At 49.6% G+C, this 19,301-nt stretch overlaps 1 long non-coding RNA gene across 2 annotated transcripts in view; it reads right to left on the reverse strand.

The window, feature by feature from the left end:
- Positions 1–10,262: 10,262 nt before the first annotated feature.
- LOC137310000 (uncharacterized) overlaps positions 10,263–19,301 on the reverse strand; it is a 42,587-nt gene continuing 33,548 nt past the window's right edge. Inside the window, exon 3 of one of the 2 annotated variants that reach the window (XR_010960042.1) lies at positions 10,263–10,954. This is a non-coding gene — a long non-coding RNA (uncharacterized lncRNA). Of the gene's footprint in view, positions 10,955–13,487; positions 13,642–19,301 lie in introns of those variants that run through there. The other variant, XR_010960040.1, reaches the window with a different exon arrangement.

Genomic DNA, 19,301 nt, shown 5'->3' on the forward strand with positions numbered 1-19,301 from the left:
GGAAAATCAAACATCTGGAGGCTGGTCCCCGGGATGCTGAACAATCGAGTGAGCCCGAGGCTGCGATCGTGACCGCGGCCGATCTACATCTCGTGGTCGCGACGGAGGCCGGGCAGATCGTTGGTCAGGAGGGAGCGGAGGAGGGGGCCCCAGCAGACCCTCCCTCCGCGAGCCTCCGGAAAGAAAAAAAGGCGCCGCTCCCTGGAAGCGGAGGGGAACCCTGCAAAGGGACGGCCCCCCGTGGAAGGGGAGTTGGCGCCTGACGCGGATCCTGGGGCCCCACCCTCCATTTCACACCATCGGCGGGAGTCGTCCACCACTCGGGGGGAGGAGACCGAGTCCGTGCTTCCCGGGGGGGATGGGGAGACCCTGCCTATGAGGGGGGTCGCGGATCCGGGCACGGAGGAGAGTATACAGTTCACCGGGTCGGGCGTCCTGGTTGCCGGGGTGGGCGAGGCCGATGAGGCTGAATTCGCCCGCTCGCGGCTCGACATCTCCCAGGACCTGCTCGACCTGGTGGACGGTTTTAATAAAAACGTCTCACCTGCCAGGTCGGTTGGTGGCGGTGTGGGTGGAGGGAGCCCCTTCTCCCGGTCTCTGGGCACGGTGCCGGGTGAGTTGGGGAGCTGGAGTTCACTTACTCCCCGGTTTCCCCGACCGGTGGGCACTGCAGGGGCTGGAGTGCATTCTGGACAAAAATAATAAAATCTTAATTTGACACTGGTTTTTGGTTTTCTTTGGGTGTTTTTGCACATAAACAAACCCTAAACCCCCCTTCTTATAAAAGGGGAGCCTAAAAACACACAAAAAAGAAGAAAAAAAGAAAAAGAAAAAAAAGAGTCGCTGTTTTGAAACGATTGGATGTCTTTCAGGGCCCCATTTGCTTACTTAACAGCCTTCTCAACTTGTCCTGCCACCTTCAAAGATTTGTGTAACTACACCCCCAGGTCTCTCTATTCATCCACTCCATTTAAAATTGTTCCATTTAGTTTATATTGTCTCTCCTCAATCTTCCTACCAAAATGTATCACTTCACAATTCTCTGCAGTAAATTTCATCTGCCATGTTTCTGCCCATTTCACCAGTCTGTCTCTGTCCTCCTGAAGTCTGTTACTGTCCTCCACATTGTTTATTACATTTCTGAGTTTCGTGTCATCTGCAAACTTTGAAATTATACCCTGTACTCCCAAGTCCCGGTCATTAATATATATCAAAAAGAGCAGTGCTCCCAATACCGAGCCCTGGGGGACACCACTGTATACTTGCCTCCAGTCTGAAAAACAACCGTTCACCACAACTCTCTGTTTTCTGCTCCTGAGCCAATTTTATATCCACGCTGCCATTGTCCGTTTAATCCCATGGGCTTCAATTTTTAAAACAAGTCTATTATGTGATACTTTATCCTCCCTTAATCTCTCCCTGCATAGAAACTCCCCGACCCATATTCATGGCCACCCCCTCGACCTTGCCATCTCACGTGGCCTCTCTCCCCCCGATCGTGTCAATCATGGATAAGGCCATCTCTGATCACTTCCTTGTATCCCTCTCCACCCACATGGAATCATAGAATCATAGAAAGGTTACAGCACGGAAGGAGGCCATTCGGCCCATCGAGTCCATGCCAGCTCTATGCAAGATCAATCCATGCAGTCCCACTCCCCCAATGCACATCACAGAATGAACTCAGGAATCCCACGCCACTTTCTATGAGCGGTATCAGGCTGCGGTTATGGTGCAGACCGGGACCCAGGGCTGAGGCTGTGGTCATCAGTTACTCTGGGAGTGGCACAGTCTGGTTCATGACTAGCCGGGGGTGAGAGTAACACCAGGGAGTCAGGCTGGTGTTTAGAAGGGTGTGGGTTCCAGCTCCCGTTCCAGGACTGGGACACATGATCCAGACTGACTGTGTCGTGCTGAGAGGGAGCTGCATCGTGAGAGGTGCTGTCCTTTGAATGAGGTGTTTAATGGCGGTCCCTTCTTTCTGCTCCGAAGTGTAAAAGATCCCGTGACAATTTGTGAAGAGCCCGTGTCTCGTTCCTTGTCTCATTGAGACTCTCAGTTAATTGGTCTGTTCTTTCCACAGATTCGGTCTGACTCGCTGAGTGTTTCCAGAATGTTCTGTGTGTGTTTCACTGAGACTCGGGTTTTACAGTAAATGATAAAAGGATTGTAGTCAAACACTTGGCCATGAGCTGCTGAGTGACCTGTCCGGACATTGTTGCTTGCTTCCCTTTCGCTTTCAGGGTTGGGGTTTTGGTGCACTGTCCCTTTAAGAGCTGTGGTTTGCCTCATTTCTCAGTGTGATTGTGGGACTGACACAGAAGTGAGAGAGGAAGCAGCAGCCACATCCCGGGCTGCAGGCAAATTGCAAGGCTGGGACTGAAAGGCTGGTATTCCCACACCGGGAGTCCAACCCGGGCCGCCTGGGTGAAAATCAGGAATCCTCACCGCTAGACCACATGGGAACTGAAGGAAGGACCAGCAGGAAGGGCTCTGAGGCTACACCCAGAAGGTTGCAGGGCGATTTCATGGACGTGTTCACAATTATGAAAGATTTCGATAGAGTAAATTCGGAGAAACTGTTTCCAGTGATGGGAGGGTTAATAATCAGAGGACACAGATTTAAGATAAATGGGCAAAAAAGCCACGGGCGGGGGAATGAGGAGAGATTTCTTTACACAGCGAGTTGTTATGATTGGGAATGCACTGCCTGAAAGGGAGGTGGAAGCAGGTTCAATAGTAACTTTCAAAAGGGTATTGAATAAATACTTGACGTTTAAAAAATTCACAGGGCTGTGGGGAAAGAGCCGGGGAGTGGGACTAACCCACCTCCTTCCGTGTTCATCCCTGGAAAAAATTCTCCCCCCAAGTTACTTGCAACGGCACTTTCAAATTCCCAACTGTCCAGCCTTTGTCCCTCCATTCACCACGACATTTCTGCAGCTACTGATTTGCTCAATCACACCCTCACCTCCACATTTGACGCTCTTGTACACCCATTAAAACAATCACTCCCCCTCACCCTGGTCGTTCTCCCTGGGTCTGCCCTCATTTCCACTCCCCTAAGTCCAAGGGACACAGCTTTGAACATTTATGGTGGACAACTGGTTTGGCCATTCATCGCCAGATCTGGCTGGACCACATAAAGCACTATCGGGTCCTGTCTCCTCTGCCAAAACTGCTCACTATTCCAGGATCATCCTGGAATGTAAAGATAACCCCTGGCTTCTCTTCTCCACTACAAACCGTCGTCTTAAACCCCACTCCCCTCACTCCTCCACCCTCACCTCCAACAAAATGTGCGAGGAGCTCATGGACTTCTTGGTCACTAAGATTGAGACCATCCATTCAGCTGCCTCTGCCGCTCCCCTCCTTTCCCAAGCCCACCAAGTTTCTCTCCTATCTCCTCTCATGCCCTCTCTGAGCTCTCTTGACAATGAGACCAACATCCTGCTCCCTCGGCCCTATTCCCACCAAACTGCTGACCACCCAACCTCCCTTCCTGGCCCCATGTTAGCTGACAATGTTAATTATCCCCTCTCCTCAGGTGCTGTCCCCCTCCCCATCAAATCTGCTCTCATCGCCCTCCTTCATAAAAGACCCACCCTTGACCCCTGTGTCCTTGCAAACTACCACCCCATCTCCCACCTCCCTTTCCTCTCCAAAGTGTTGCCGCCTCCCAAATCCATGTCCATCTTTCCCACAACACCATGTTTGAATCCCTCCAATCAGGTTTCCACTCCTGCGACAGTACTGAAACGGCCCTTGTCAAAGTCACAAATGACATCCTCTGTGACTGTGTGGACGGAGATTTAATCTTGATCTAACCCTTGATGCACCTGCCCACGGAGTGTTTGATGGCACAGTGCAGAGGGAGCTTTACTCTGCCATGTACTGTACAGTATCAGTCTGTAATGGAGCAGAGCCCTGCTCTTTAATAGAAATTATTCTTTCGAAGAGCCACTGAGCCACTAAAGCAGCCTCCAAGATCCAAAGTCTGATTTCCATCCCACAGTTCCAGCAGTTTGCGAGGGCTGGGCCACGTTAACAGCAGCTCTCTGTTCCTGGTCTGGAGCTGAGGTGTTGTGTATTGTCCCTGACACAGGGACCAGGCGGTGAGCTGCTGGCTCCTATTGTTCTGGGATCATTCCCTGCTGCTCTGTTCTCACCTCTTCACTGGGTCTCAGATTATTACCAGCCATCTTCCTGATCAATAAATCATTTTTCACATCGTTCACCTGACGAAGGAGGAAGCCTCCGAAAGCTTGTGAATTTAAAATAAAATTGCTGGACTATAACTTGGTGTTGTAAAATTGTTTACAATGATCAATAAACAATCGGCAGTCTGACCGAGGAGATTTGAAATGTGTGAAACATTTCATGTGTCTCATCCCTCTCCATGGCCACAAATAAATAGACCATCATGAAATGTTCACAGTCCGTTTCTTGAGCCTTCTCCTCCTTAGAAGAATCTTTTAAACTCCTTGCTAAAGTGACCTTTGATCTTAATGTCTTGTTTTGCGGTATGTTCGAGATTGTTCCAGGTCAGCATTGTAATAATTCGGGGTAGTTGAAAAGTGGGATCATTACATTAAATCTAGATATTTATCACAGCCCCGCCCCCCGAACATTCAAACCACCGTTCAGGAGGAGAACCCCTCTGCTCGCTGACCGACATTGGCTCCCAGTCCACCAACATCTCAAATTTTAAATTCTCATCCTCGTGTTCAAATCCCTCCATGACCTCGCCCTCCCTATCTCTGTAACCTCCTCCACCCCTACAACCCTCCGAGATCTCTGAGCTCCTCCAATTCAGGCCTCTTGCGCATCCACGATTTTCATCGCTCCACCATTGGCGGCCGTGCCTTCAACCGACTGGGCCCAAAGCTCTGGATTTCCCTCCCTAAACCTCCCGCCTCTCGACCTCTCTCTCCTCCCTTAAGACACTTAAAACCGACCTCACCTGTCCCAATATCTCCTTATGTGGCTCCGTGTCACATTTAGTTTGATAATCGCTCCTGTGAAGCGCCTTGGGACGTTTTAGTCCGTTAAAGGCGCGATATAAATGCAAGTTGTTGTTGTTGTTGGGGTGGAGAAAGGGTTTTCTTTCTTTTTATCACTCTTTTCTATCTCTCTATTTCTTTCCTTTCTCGGACTCTGTTTTCCGGGTCTGTTTACTGACACACATTACAATCTGTGTCACTCGGTGTCTAACAATGTGAGGCAATGTGTTTTATTCCCGCTGTGTTATCTCTCTGGCGGTTTGCTGATAAATGTTTAACTCGCGGCCTGTTCCCGTTAATGGTCACAAGCAGTAACAGACAGACAGAGCGTGTCTGACCGCCCTGAGATGTGGAAAAGGCATCAGTTTAGGACAAATGCATCAAATCAAATGTTCATCGGGCACCGAGAGAGACAAAAACCAGAGAGAAAGGCAGAAGGAAATAGACAAATAAAGCTAAATACAGACATCCTTGATGTCTCTCTATTCCATCCCCAACCGTTCAGTGTCGGGTAAAAATGTCAGTGTAAATAAATGTTCGAGAATCGACCCAAAGAAGAAACAAAATAATCCAAAAACTGCTGAAATCCGGAATCGAACCAGCGACCTTTAAATTTTCAAGCAAACGCTCCCCCAACTGAGCTATTTCAGCCCCACATCAAACTGTGCCTTGGTTCATCCTTTTGGAATAAAATATAACCCCGGGTGGAATTGCCCCTCCCGCTCATTCCTCACTTCGGGAGAATGAGACCGACCATCAAGGAGAGATTTTCTGATCCTGTCGTTGAATCTCATTTATATTAAACATTCCTTGAACTCTCTGCCGGGGGGATTCAGAGCTGGGGTTCGCCATGAACCAGCTTCCCCTCAATTCCCAGCTTTATCAGTGAATGGACCAACAAACGCTCGAGAGAGCTCAGGTTATATTAATAATAAAAACAGAAAATACGGGAAACACTCAGCAGGTCAGGCAGCATCTGTGGAGAGAGAAACATCCTTTCAGGTCGATGACCTTTCATCAGAAAAAGGAGATATTCTGTTTTTGCTTCAGATTTCCAGCACCTGCAGTATTTTGCTTTTGTTTTACAGCTTGTATTAATGTTCTGCTGATGATATCTGAATATTATCTTGTTTTTGGGCCACTTTAATCAGGTTCATGGACAAATTCTTCCATCATCCCTTCTCCCACATCGCTTCTCTCTCTCATTCATTCTTTTCTCCTTCCAATCCAGAAGAGGGCGGGAATCAGAGCTCACCCCCCGAACCCTCCGCACACTGACCCCCGTCTACCACCCCGTGTGATCCAAGAGACAATTCAATACATTACACTCTGTATAAACACAGAAAGCTGACACACCAGGGGAGATCACACGGTGTTGGACACGGAGTGAAATAAACTGAAGCGTTTATAAAAAGTTACAGATCACAACACGTGTCTCTGTCTCTCTCCACCATCCCGGCCTGTGCTGAGTGAGCTGATCTCAACTGGTGTGGTACTGAGTCCCACACAGAGCAGGATGGGCACATGTTCAATCTCCAGCCTGTACTGAGTTAGCTGATCTCACGAGGTGTGCTGCTGAGCCCCGGAGCAAGAAAAGCCGAGGCTCAGTCCTCGGCCTGAGCTAAGTTACCTGGATTCACCCTTGTGGTACTGAGCCCCACAGGGCAAGTTGGATCCCCGGCCTGTGATATGTTAGTTCATCTCACTATAATTTATTAAGGAGGTCAAGGTCTTGGAGAGGATGGAGAGGAGATTTACCAGAATTATACCAGGGATGGGGTTTAGTTGTGTGGAGAGAATCGAGAACCTGGGATTGTTCTGCTTCGAGCAATGAAGGTTAAGGGTGGAAGTAATCCACGTGTTCAAAATTAAGAGGGGTTTTGATAGAGTGAATAAGGAGAAACTGCACGCACTGGCTAAGGTGCCTGTCTATCTCATACGTTGCAGGAAAGGATGCCCCGGAGCATGGTACATTGGCGAGACCATGCAGACGCTGCGACAATGGATGAACGGACACCGCACAACAATCGCCAGACAGGAGGGTTCCCTCCCAGTCGGGGAACACTTAGCAGTCAAGGACATTCAGACTCCGATCTTCGGGTAAGCGTTCGCCAAGGCGGCCTTCGAGACAAAATCGTCGAGCAGAAATTGATAGCCAAGTTCCGCACCCATGAGGACGGCCTCAACCGGGATCTTGGGTTCATGTCACGCTACATGTAATGCCACCCGGGGGGGGGGGGGGGGAAGAGAAAAATAAGTTATCTGTTTTTAATACAACTGGCCATTCTTTGTCTCTCTCTCTTTCTCTCTTTTTCCCGGGGATGAGGGGGCGGACATATGAGGAGAGGTTGAGTAGATTGGGACTCTACTCATTGGAGCTCAGAAGAATGAGAGGCGATCTTATTGAAACATATAAGATTGTGAAGGGTCTTGATCGGGTGGATGCAGTAAGGATGTTCCCAAGGATGGGTGAAACCAGAACTAGGGGGCATAATCTTAGAATAAGGGGCTGCTCCTTCAAAACTGAGATGAGGAGAAACTTCTTCACTCAGAGGGTAGTAGGTCTGTGGAATTTGCTGCCCCAGGAAGCTGTGGAAGCTACATCATTGAATAAATTTAAAACAGAAATAGACAGTTTCCGAGAAGTAAAGGGAATTAGGGGTTACGGGGAGCGGGCAGGAAATTGGACATGAATTTAGATTTGAGGTTAGGATCAGATCAGCCATGATCTTATTGAATGGCGGAGCAGGCTCGAGGGGCTGATTGGCCTACTCCTGCTCCTATTTCTGATGTTCTTATGTTCTTATGTCTTTGTAATCTGACCGCTTGCGTATTCAGTGGTCTTGGGTGTAATGTTCCCCTGTCTGAACACCATCCATGCAGCGGTGTGATAACGGGCAGTTGGAAAGATTATCTGTAATCACCAGGCATTGTTCTGTGACGATATATGCGGAGCTTTTATGGAAACCTTCACACACCTGACGAAGGAGGAAAGCTCCGAAAGCTTGTGATTTTCAATTAAAACTGTTGGACTATAACCTGGTGTTGTAAGATTCCTTACATTTATCCACCCCAGTCCATCACCGGCATCTCCACATCATATATTCTTTCAGTTCTGGTATCATACTTGTGAATCTTTTTTGCATCCTCTCCAATGCCTCTATATCCTTTCTATAATATGGAGACCAGAACTGTGACCAGTACTCCATGTGTTCTATAAGCGTTTAACATAACTTCTCAGCTTTTGAATTCTTTCCCTCTAGAGATGAACCCCAGTGCTTGATTTGCCTTTTTATGGCCTTATTAATCTGCATCGCTACTTTTAGTCATTTGTGTATCTGTACCCCTCGACCATTTGGTCCTCCATCCAATTTGGACTTTTATTATCCAAGTAGTGTGAGGCCTCCTTATTCTTCCTACTGGTAGATGCCAGTGTTGTCGATGTAGTGGAACAGCTTGGCTGGTTCTGCAACACGTTTTCAGCTGGGATGTTGTTGGGGCACATAGTTTTACTGTGTCCAGTGTGTTCATCCGTGACTTGATATCTTGTTGAGTGAATCGAATTGGCTGAAGACTGGCATTTGTGATGGCGGGGTCCTCAGGAGGAGGCCGAGAAGGATTATCCCTTTGGTGCTTCTTGCTGAAGATGGCTGCGAACACTTCAGCCTTGTCTTTTGCACTCACATACTGCGCTCCACCACCTTTGAGGATGGGGATGTTCAGGGAGCCTCTGCGTCCCGTTAATTTCTTAATTCTCCGCCACCATTTTTGACTGGATATGGCAGGACTGCAGAATTTGGACCAGATACGTTGGTTATGGGATCATTTAGCTCTGTCTATCGCCTACTGATTCCGCTGTTTAGCATGTAGTCCTGTGTTGAAGCTTCACCAGGTTGACATCTCATTTTCAGCTACACCTGATGCAGATCCAGAGATGCTCTTCTACACTACTCATTGAACCAGGGTTGGCTTGATGGTGATGGAGGAGTGAGAGATATGCCGGGACATGAGGTTACGGATTGTGGTGGATTAAAATTCTGCTGCTGCCAATGGCAAAACAGTGCCTCATGAATGCCCAGTTATGAGCTGCTAGATCTGTTCTTAATCTTTCCGATTTAGCAAGTTGAGAATGTCACATGACACGATGGAGGGCTTCCTCGTTGGGACCTGGTCTCCACAAGGACTGTGCGGTGGTCACTCCCACCAATACTGTCATGAACAGATGCATTGGCGACAGGTGGGTTGGTGAGGACGGTGTCAAGTAGATTGTTACCTTATGTTGTTTCTGTCACTATCTGTCACAAGCCCAGTCTAGTAGCTATATCCTTCAGGATTCTGCCAGCTCTGTCAATGGTGGTTTTACTGAGCCACTTTTGGTGACTGACATTGAAATCCCCACCCAAAGTATATTCTGTGCTTCCTCCAAGTGGTGCTCAACATGGAGGAGAACTGATTCATCAGTTGAGGCGAGGTGATAGGTGATAATCAGCAAGAGGTTTTCTTGCCCATGTTTGACCTGAGGCCTTGAGACTTCATGTGGTCCAGAGACAATGTTGAAGAATTCCAGGGTCACTCGCACCACACTGTATATCCACTTCTGGTGGGTCAGGCCTGCCGGTGGGAGAGGATGTACCCAAGGATGATGGTGGGACTTTTGCTGATAGCTTTGATTCTGTAAGATTGACTAGAATGTGGGACTGCTGTCCCAACTTTGGAGTCAGTCCCCAGATGTTGGAAGAGTTTTCATGGTCGACTGGGCTGGGTGTGCCTTTGTCATGTCCGAATTCGATGCTTAGGAGGCAGCCAAGTGGTCCGTCCGATTTTATTCTTCTTAACCTTTTTTATAGCGGTTTGATTCAACTGAGTGTCTTGCTTGGCCATTTCAGAGGGCAGTTCATCATCACGTATAGGCCAGACCGGTAAGCACGGCAGGTTTCCTGCCCTAAACGACAATAGTGAACCACTTAGGATAACCTGACAGCTTCGTGGTCACTTTTTGTTCCAGGTTAATTTTGTTTTTTTCCATTTAAACTGAATTACAATTCACAAACTACCGGTGGCGATAGAGGGAATAGTAGGACCAGGCTGGCAATGGGAGTACAGAAAATTCAAGGAGAACTTTCACATTGGTGAACTGAGTTTCGATATTTCTTGCACGGTGTGCTTGTGGTTTCAATCTTCATTTAATATATTTAACTTAGAAATTGTGGCTCTGCCTTTGTACAATTCACTGTTCCAAAAGGTTACTCAGCTGGTCGATGTGTAATGTTCCGTCTCCTTAATGATTGTGATAGTCAAAGGTCAGATGGGACCAAAACCTGTTTGTTCAAGAGTCTGTAAGTAATATCAGCAGATATGCGATCTAATTGTCTCATGAGAGGTTTACTTAAACTATAAGTATCTCGCTGCTTTAACTTTGTTACCTGACATTGAAGTCCGCATACCTCTTTACAGCATCGAAATTAATCGTCTCCACAGAGAAATGCATGTGCCTGCAATTGCGGAGACAGAAGCAGTTTATTACCCTATTCTCGCAGCAATTGGGTTACCTGGTAGGTCATTATCAGCACGTATGGTGTAAGTAACAGAACATTGAACTATTTCAACGCTGAGTCTGGTAAACATAGAATGTTATTTTGCAAAGTTTTGTGATACAGCTAAAACTTTCATTCTTATCCCATTGGTCAATGCACCGAGTAACTCACCCTCGCTCTGTGCTGAACTGTCGAGTCTGGGGTCTAAATGTGTCCTTGGTGCTCCCTGGCCAGGCAGGGGTAAAACAGGCAGGGCGCACAGTCCTGAGTGCAATCCACTGCCTCCTGGTGGAAAGCGCGCCTGTTGTGGAGATCGGGTGAGGAAGGATCGGGTGAGATTGTCGTGTTTCCCGAGGACCGATCGCCTGGGATTCCGGAGAGCAGATTGCGGCTGTGTATCCCGGCATGAGTCAGTGTCTTCAGGATAGAAGGACAGGGAACAAATGGAATACGCATCAGATAAATAAAACATGTGACAGAAACTGTCCTCCTGAGTTGAATGTACAATCTTGTATTCCCATCAAATGTTCCTCTCAGATCATAATTATATTCCCGCAATGACTTTACAGGATTTTTATGCATTTGATGTTTAAAGTATTGTAAGGGCTAGTTGAAAAAAGGTGACTGTAGGAATAAACGGATCATTCTCAGGTTAGCAGGCTGTAACTTGTAGGGTGTCACAAGCATCAGTGCTTGGGCCACAGCTATTTTCAATCTATTTGAATGACTTAGATAAAGGGACCGAGTGTAATGTATCCAAGTTTGCTGACGATACAAAGCTAGGTGGGAAAGTAAGCTGTGAGGAGGACACAAAGAGTGAGCAAAGGGAGATGGATAGGTTAAGTGAGTGGGCAAGAAGATGGCAGATGGAGTATAATGTGGGGAAATGTGAGGTTATTCACTTTGGTAGGAAGAATAGAAAAACAGATTTTTTTTAAATGATAAGAAACTATTAAATGTAGATGTTCAGAGGGATTTGTGTGTCCTTGTACACAAAACACAGAAAGTTAACATGTTGGTACAGCAAGCAATTGGGAAGGCAAATGGAATATTGGCCTTTATTGCAAGGGGTTGGAGTACAAGAGTAAGGAAGTCTTGCTGCAATTGTGCAGGGCTTTGGTGAGACCACACCTGGATATTGTGTACAGTTTTGGTCTCCTTACCTAAGGAAGGATATACTTGTCTTCGAGGGGATGCAATGAAGAAAAGAAAGAAAGTCTTGCATTTACCTAACGCCTTTCCCGACCTGCCAAAGCGCTTTACAACCAATAAAGTACTTTTGAAGTGTCGTTGCTGTTGTAATGTAGGAAACACAACAGCTCATTTGCTCATAGCACAGTCCCACAAATAGCCATGTGATAATCACCAAATGATTTGATTTTTTAGTGATGTTGGTTGAAAGGCAGTATCTACCGACAGAACAACACCCTCAGTCCGACACTGGAAGATCGGCTTAGATTGTTGGTGCAACTTTCGTGGGGTGGGGCTTTGAACCCACCACCATTTGACTCAGAGGCGAGAGTGCGACCAACTGAATTACAGCTTATAAATAGAAGGTTCGCTCGATTAATTCCTGGGATGAGAGGGTTGTGAGGAGCGATTGAGTAGAATGGACCTATGCTCTCTGGAGTTTAGAAGATTGAGAAGTGATCTCATTGAAATATGTAAGATTCTGAGAGGGCTTGACAGGGTAGATGCTGAGAGGCTGTTTCCCCTGGCTGAAGAGTCTTGAACTGGAGAGCATTGTCTCAGGATAAGGAGTCAGACATTTAAGATGAGGAGGAATTTCTTCACTCCAAGGGTTGTGAATCTTTGGAATTCTCTACCCCAGTAGGCTGTGGATGCTGAGTCATTGAATATATTCAAAACTGAGATCGATAGATTTTGAGATTCCAAGAGAATGAACCGGGCGGGAAAGTGGAGTTGAGGTCGAAGATCAGCCATGATCTTATTGAATGTCGGAGCAGGATCGAGGGGCTGGATGGCCTACTCCTGCTTCTATTGCTTATGTTCTTATGTACTTTTGTACTAATGACTGCATGCTGCTGCCCATGTATGTTATTGTGGAGAGTGGGGGAAACCAGACTTGGCATTAATTCGAGAGGGGTTTAGCTGGAGAACATGAATGAGAGTTGGCGGTCATTTGTTCTTATATAGCGCGGCTTCTGGGATCCATCTCTTAGAATCATAGAGTAGTTACAGCACAGAGGAGGCCATTCGGCCCATCGAGCCGGTGCCGGCTCTTTGTCAGAGCAATCCAGTTAGTCCCATTTCCCCGCAGCCCTGCAATTTTCTTTCCTTTCAAGTATTTATCCAATTCCTTTTGGAAAGAATGGTGTACATATATCCCCAGATCTCTCCGTTCCTGCACCACCTTTGGAATTGTACCATTTAGCTTATATTTCCTCTCCTTATGCTTCCTGCCAAAATGTATCACTTCGCAATTCTCTGCATTAAATTTCATCTGCCATGTCCCGCCCATTCCACCTGCCTGTCTGCCTAATTTACGGGAAATTATCTTGTCGCATTTGCTTTCAAATTTGTTGACGTCCTGTCCCGTGGACCTCCCAGTGTCGGAATCGACTGAATAAACTTAATCTCAAGGATCACAAGTGAGGACTCAGCTGTCGGGTGAGGGATCCCGGGGCCACCGTCACCCGAAAGGAACCTCCCAGAATGAGCTGCCCCTTCGGAACAGGAGGCAGAAGCCAAGGGGAAAAACCAATAAATAAACACAATCATAGCCCATGTACATCGGTTAAACTGAGAGCTCATTGATCAGCCCGGTTAGTGATTTCACTGTTTCTGTTTCTCTCTTTCTCTCAGTGAACTTGCTGGCGATTGTGATCCTGTCCCGTGGAAAGTGCGGTCTCTCCAAATGTATCACTTGCTACCTGGTGGCCATGGCGACGGCGGATCTCCTGGTGATTGCTTGTAATGTGATCTTATATCGGATTGCTCATCTTTATTGGGGGGACACTTTCCTGCTCTACACTCCTGTTTGCAGATTCATTCTCTTCCTGGCTCCTACTGCCACAGACAGTTCTGTTTGGTTAACGGTCGCTTTTACCTTTGATCGTTTTGTAGCCATTAGTTGTCAGAAGCTGAAAACAAAATATTGCACCGAGAAAACTTCACTTGTGATTATCGTGACTTTGAGCGCGCTGTTCGGTTTAAAGAACATTCCCCGGCCCTTCGTGTATGTTCCGTATCCGTATGTAACAATTAACAATATACCGTGGGGTTGTCGTGTATCATCACAGTTTTATATACGACCCGCATGGATCACATTTTCTTGGATTGAACAGCTGTTAACCCCGTTGCTTCCATTCTGTTTGATTTTATTGTTTAATGCTCTCACCGTCAGACGCATTTTAGTGGCCAGTCGGGCCCGAAGGAGCCTCCGGGACCTCAGCAATGGTGAGAATGACAAGGACCCTGAGATGAAGAACCGCAGAAGGTCCATCGTTTTACTTTTTGCCATATCCGGCAGTTTTATCCTGCTCTGGATGACAACGGTCGTATATTTTTTATATTATCGAATCAAAAGCATCTTTAACCGCAGATCTTTCCATAATCCTTTCGCAAACTTCGAACAAGCGGTAATTATGCTTCAGCTTCTGAGTTCCTGTACGAACACGGCCATTTACACAGTGACCCAGAGTAAGTTCAGAGAGGAGCTGCTCAATGCGATTAAATATCCGTTTACTCTAATTGGTAAATTGGTCAAATGAGGAAAACGGTTGAAGTGAAGCAGGAATGGACTCCCAACATCACAACTCAATTCCAGATCACAATTATCACCTCAATTTACCAAAGGGACTCAGCATCAGGGCCATCGATATCTCCTTTAAAGACATTTGTTGTCAAAAGTTAGATCAAAGTTAAATTTGACAGCACCCGACATAAAATGAGCAAAAGCAACAGACAGTAACATTATCAAAACATGTTCCTGTATTCAGATCATTTTTTAAACACGTCCTCAGGGAGTCTGACCCGAAATGTAATTGTCCGGAGGAAGGGCTGTGAATTAGCGACTGGATATTAGTTTCCACCGGACCGGACTAATAATCGAGCCCCGCCTACAGCATCTGTGGGGTTAATTCTCTCTTTTAACTATTTCTGGGCCCCCTTAAAACATTCCTGTAACTCCGTGTCTGTGATATTTTAACAGCCGTTGGTCCTCAATAGTCTGGGAATGACTGGTGTTGATCACAGTGAAGGAATGTTTCCACATTCAGTCGCTGTTTTTTTTAAGGGGCACAACTAATTAAACCCAAATCATACAAAGAAGGACAAAAGAAACTTATTTAATTGAATCATTAAGTTGTTGCTGATGTTGACTGTCCGGTCCAGCCCCTGCGGTGCCCACCGGTCGCGGAAAGCCTCCAGCAACCGGCAGACACCGAGTGCTCCTTCTCCAGGGCCACCCGGGGCGGACAAGGCCACGGAAGAGAGGCCGGCAGTCAGAGCTACCACCCCCTCGGGCCAGGTCAAACCTGGACCTGTGGATGGCCACCTTGGCCAGGCCCAGGAGGAGATCCTCCGACTGACCCGCCCTCCTCCTCAGTCGGTGGCCAAAGACGAGGAGCGTGGGACTGAAGCGCAGCCAGAAGTTGAGGAGCAGCCCCTTTAAATAGTGGAACAGGGGCTGCAACCTCTCACACTCCTTGTCGACATGAAACACGGACTCATCCAGGTCGCAGAAGGTCCGTTTCTGTTTTAAAACGGCCGTTAAGTCTTTTAAACAAAATTATCAGGCTGATGACTCAGTTAGAATAGTCGATAGAGGAATTTCACAGGAGGAGATGCAGTTTCCATCAGTCAGTATATTTATTTTCTTTAAATGGGAGGAGGGAGGCTGCCAGGCGGAAGGGTTTAACAGAGAGTAAAGCCGGGTTAGCTGAAGGCACTGCCGCAGAAGGGGAGCCGAGGAATGAGTGAATGCACAGAAGGCCAGTGTTGGAGGATCAAAGAGTGTGGGACATGGAGATGGAGGCGTTTGCAGAGGTCGGATAGGGCAAACCTTGGAGGGACTGATTTGTTTCCTGTCCCTCAACATATTACCGATGAGATCTGATAAATGGAGGAATGGGAGGGCGGGGTATGGAGACCGGCAGGGAGGTGATTGAAGGGATGGAGGAGTGGGAGGGTGGAGGAATGGAGACCGACAGGGAGGTGATTGAAGAGATGGAGGAGTGGGAGGGTGGAGGAATGGAGACCGACAGGGAGGTGATTGAAGAGATGGAGGAGTGGGAGGGTGGAGGAATGGAGACCGACAGGGAGGTGATTGAAGAGATGGAGGAGTGGGAGGGTGGAGGTATGGAGACCGACAGGGAGGTGATTGAAGAGATGGAGGAGTGGGAGGGTGGAGGTATGGAGACCGGCAGGGAGGTGATTGAAGAGATGGAGGAGTGGGAGGGTGGAGGTATGGAGACCGGCAGGGAGGTGATTGAAGAGGTGGAGGAGTGGGAGGGTGGAGGTATGGAGACCGGCAGGGAGGTGATTGAAGAGATGGAGGAGTGGGAGGGTGGAGGTATGGAGACCGGCAGGGAGGTGATTGAAGAGATGGAGGAGTGGGAAGGTGGAGGTATGGAGACCGACAGGGAGGTGATTGAAGAGATGGAGGAGTGGGAGGGTGGAGGTATGGAGACCAGCAGGGAGGTGATTGAAGAGATGGAGGAGTGGGAGGGTGGAGGTATGGAGACCAGCAGGGAGGTGATTGAAGAGATGGAGGAGTGGGAGGGTGGAGGTATGGAGACCGACAGGGAGGTGATTGAAGAGATGGAGGAGTGGGAGGGTGGAGGTATGGAGACCAGCAGGGAGGTGATTGAAGAGGTGGAGGAGTGGGAGGGTGGAGGTATGGAGACCGGCAGGGAGGTGATTGAAGAGATGGAGGAGTGGGAGGGTGGAGGTATGGAGACCAGCAGGGAGGTGATTGAAGAGATGGAGGAGTGGGAGGGTGGAGGTATGGAGACCAGCAGGGAGGTGATTGAAGAGATGGAGGAGTGGGAGGGTGGAGGTATGGAGACCGACAGGGAGGTGATTGAAGAGATGGAGGAGTGGGAGGGTGGAGGTATGGAGACCAGCAGGGAGGTGATTGAAGAGGTGGAGGAGTGGGAGGGTGGAGGTATGGAGACCGGCAGGGAGGTGATTGAAGGGATGGAGGAGTGGGAGGGTGGAGGAATGGAGACCGACAGGGAGGTGATTGAAGAGATGGAGGAGTGGGAGGGTGGAGGAATGGAGACCGACAGGGAGGTGATTGAAGAGATGGAGGAGTGGGAGGGTGGAGGAATGGAGACCGACAGGGAGGTGATTGAAGAGATGGAGGAGTGGGAGGGTGGAGGTATGGAGACCGGCAGGGAGGTGATTGAAGAGGTGGAGGAGTGGGAGGGTGGAGGTATGGAGACCGGCAGGGAGGTGATTGAAGAGATGGAGGAGTGGGAGGGTGGAGGTATGGAGACCGGCAGGGAGGTGATTGAAGAGGTGGAGGAGTGGGAGGGTGGAGGTATGGAGACCGGCAGGGAGGTGATTGAAGAGATGGAGGAGTGGGAGGGTGGAGGTATGGAGACCGGCAGGGAGGTGATTGAAGAGATGGAGGAGTGGGAAGGTGGAGGTATGGAGACCGGCAGGGAGGTGATTGAAGGGATGGAGGAGTGGGAGGGTGGAGGTATGGAGACCGGCAGGGAGGTGATTGAAGGGATGGAGGAGTGGGAGGGCGGGGTATGGAGACCGGCAGGGAGGTGATTGAAGAGATGGAGGAGTGGGAGGGTGGAGGTATGGAGACCGGCAGGGAGGTGATTGAAGAGGTGGAGGAGTGGGAGGGTGGAGGTATGGAGACCGGCAGGGAGGTGATTGAAGAGGTGGAGGAGTGGGAGGGTGGAGGTATGGAGACCGGCAGGGAGGTGATTGAAGAGGTGGAGGAGTGGGAGGGTGGAGGTATGGAGACCGGCAGGGAGGTGATTGAAGAGGTGGAGGAGTGGGAGGGTGGAGGTATGGAGACCGGCAGGGAGGTGATTGAAGGGATGGAGGAGTGGGAGGGTGGAGATATGGAGACCGGCAGGGAGGTGATTGAAGGGATGGAGGAGTGGGAGGGTGGAGGTATGGAGACCGGCAGGGAGGTGATTGAAGAGATGGAGGAGTGGGAGGGTGGAGGTATGGAGACCGACAGGGAGGTGATTGAAGAGATGGAGGAGTGGGAGGGTGGAGGTATGGAGACCGGCAGGGAGGTGATTGAAGGGATGGAGGAGTGGGAGGGTGGAGATATGGAGACCGGCAGGGAGGTGATTGAAGAGGTGGAGGACTGGGAGGGTGGAGGTATGGAGACCGGCAGGGAGGTGATTGAAGAGGTGGAGGAGTGGGAGGGTGGAGGTATGGAGACCGGCAGGGAGGTGATTGAAGAGGTGGAGGAGTGGGAGGGTGTTGATATGGAGACCGGCAGGGAGGTGATTGAAGAGATGGAGGAGTGGGAGGGTGGAGGTATGGAGACCGGCAGGGAGGTGATTGAAGAGGTGGAGGAGTGGGAGGGTGGAGGTATGGAGACCGGCAGGGAGGTGATTGAAGAGGTGGAGGAGTGGGAGGGTGGAGGTATGGAGACCGGCAGGGAGGTGATTGAAGAGGTGGAGGAGTGGGAGGGTGGAGATATGGAGACCGGCAGGGAGGTGATTGAAGAGGTGGAGGAGTGGGAGGGTGGAGGTATGGAGACCGGCAGGGAGGTGATTGAAGAGGTGGAGGAGTGGGAGGGTGGAGGTATGGAGACCGGCAGGGAGGTGATTGAAGAGGTGGAGGAGTGGGAGGGTGGAGGTATGGAGACCGACAGGGAGGTGATTGAAGAGGTGGAGGAGTGGGAGGGTGGAGGTATGGAGACCGGCAGGGAGGTGATTGAAGAGATGGAGGAGTGGGAGGGTGGAGGTATGGAGACCGGCAGGGAGGTGATTGAAGAGATGGAGGAGTGGGAGGGTGGAGGTATGGAGACCGGCAGGGAGGTGATTGAAGAGGTGGAGGAGTGGGAGGGTGGAGGAATGGAGACCGGCAGGGAGGTGATTGAAGAGATGGAGGAGTGGGAGGGTGGAGGTATGGAGACCGGCAGGGAGGTGATTGAAGAGATGGAGGAGTGGGAGGGTGGAGGTATGGAGACCGGCAGGGAGGTGATTGAAGGGGTGGAGGAGTGGGAGGGTGGAGGTATGGAGACCGGCAGGGAGGTGATTGAGGAGATGGAGGAGTGGGAGGGTGGAGGTATGGAGCAGGGAGGGAGGTGATTGAAGAGGTGGAGGAGTGGGAGGGTGGAGGTATGGAGACCGACAGGGAGGTGATTGAAGGGGTGGAGGAGTGGGAGGGTGGAGGAATGGAGACCGGCAGGGAGGTGATTGAAGAGATGGAGGAGTGGGAGGGTGGAGGTATGGAGACCGACAGGGAGGTGATTGAAGGGGTGGAGGAGTGGGAGGGTGGAGGAATGGAGACCGGCAGGGAGGTGATTGAGGAGATGGAGGAGTGGGAGGGTGGAGGTATGGAGACTGGCAGGGAGGTGATTGAAGAGGTGGAGGAGTGGGAGGGTGGAGGAATGGAGACTGGCAGGGAGGTGATTGAAGAGGTGGAGGAGTGGGAGGGTGGAGGAATGGAGACTGGCAGGGAGGTGATTGAAGAGATGGAGGAGTGGGAGGGTGGAGGTATGGAGACCGGCAGGGAGGTGATTGAAGAGGTGGAGGAGTGGGAGGGTGGAGGTATGGAGACCGACAGGGAGGTGATTGAAGGGATGGAGGAGTGG

The sequence above is a fragment of the Heptranchias perlo genome, unplaced genomic scaffold, assembly GCF_035084215.1.
Source record: "Heptranchias perlo isolate sHepPer1 unplaced genomic scaffold, sHepPer1.hap1 HAP1_SCAFFOLD_199, whole genome shotgun sequence".
NCBI classification, from domain to species: domain Eukaryota; kingdom Metazoa; phylum Chordata; class Chondrichthyes; order Hexanchiformes; family Hexanchidae; genus Heptranchias; species Heptranchias perlo.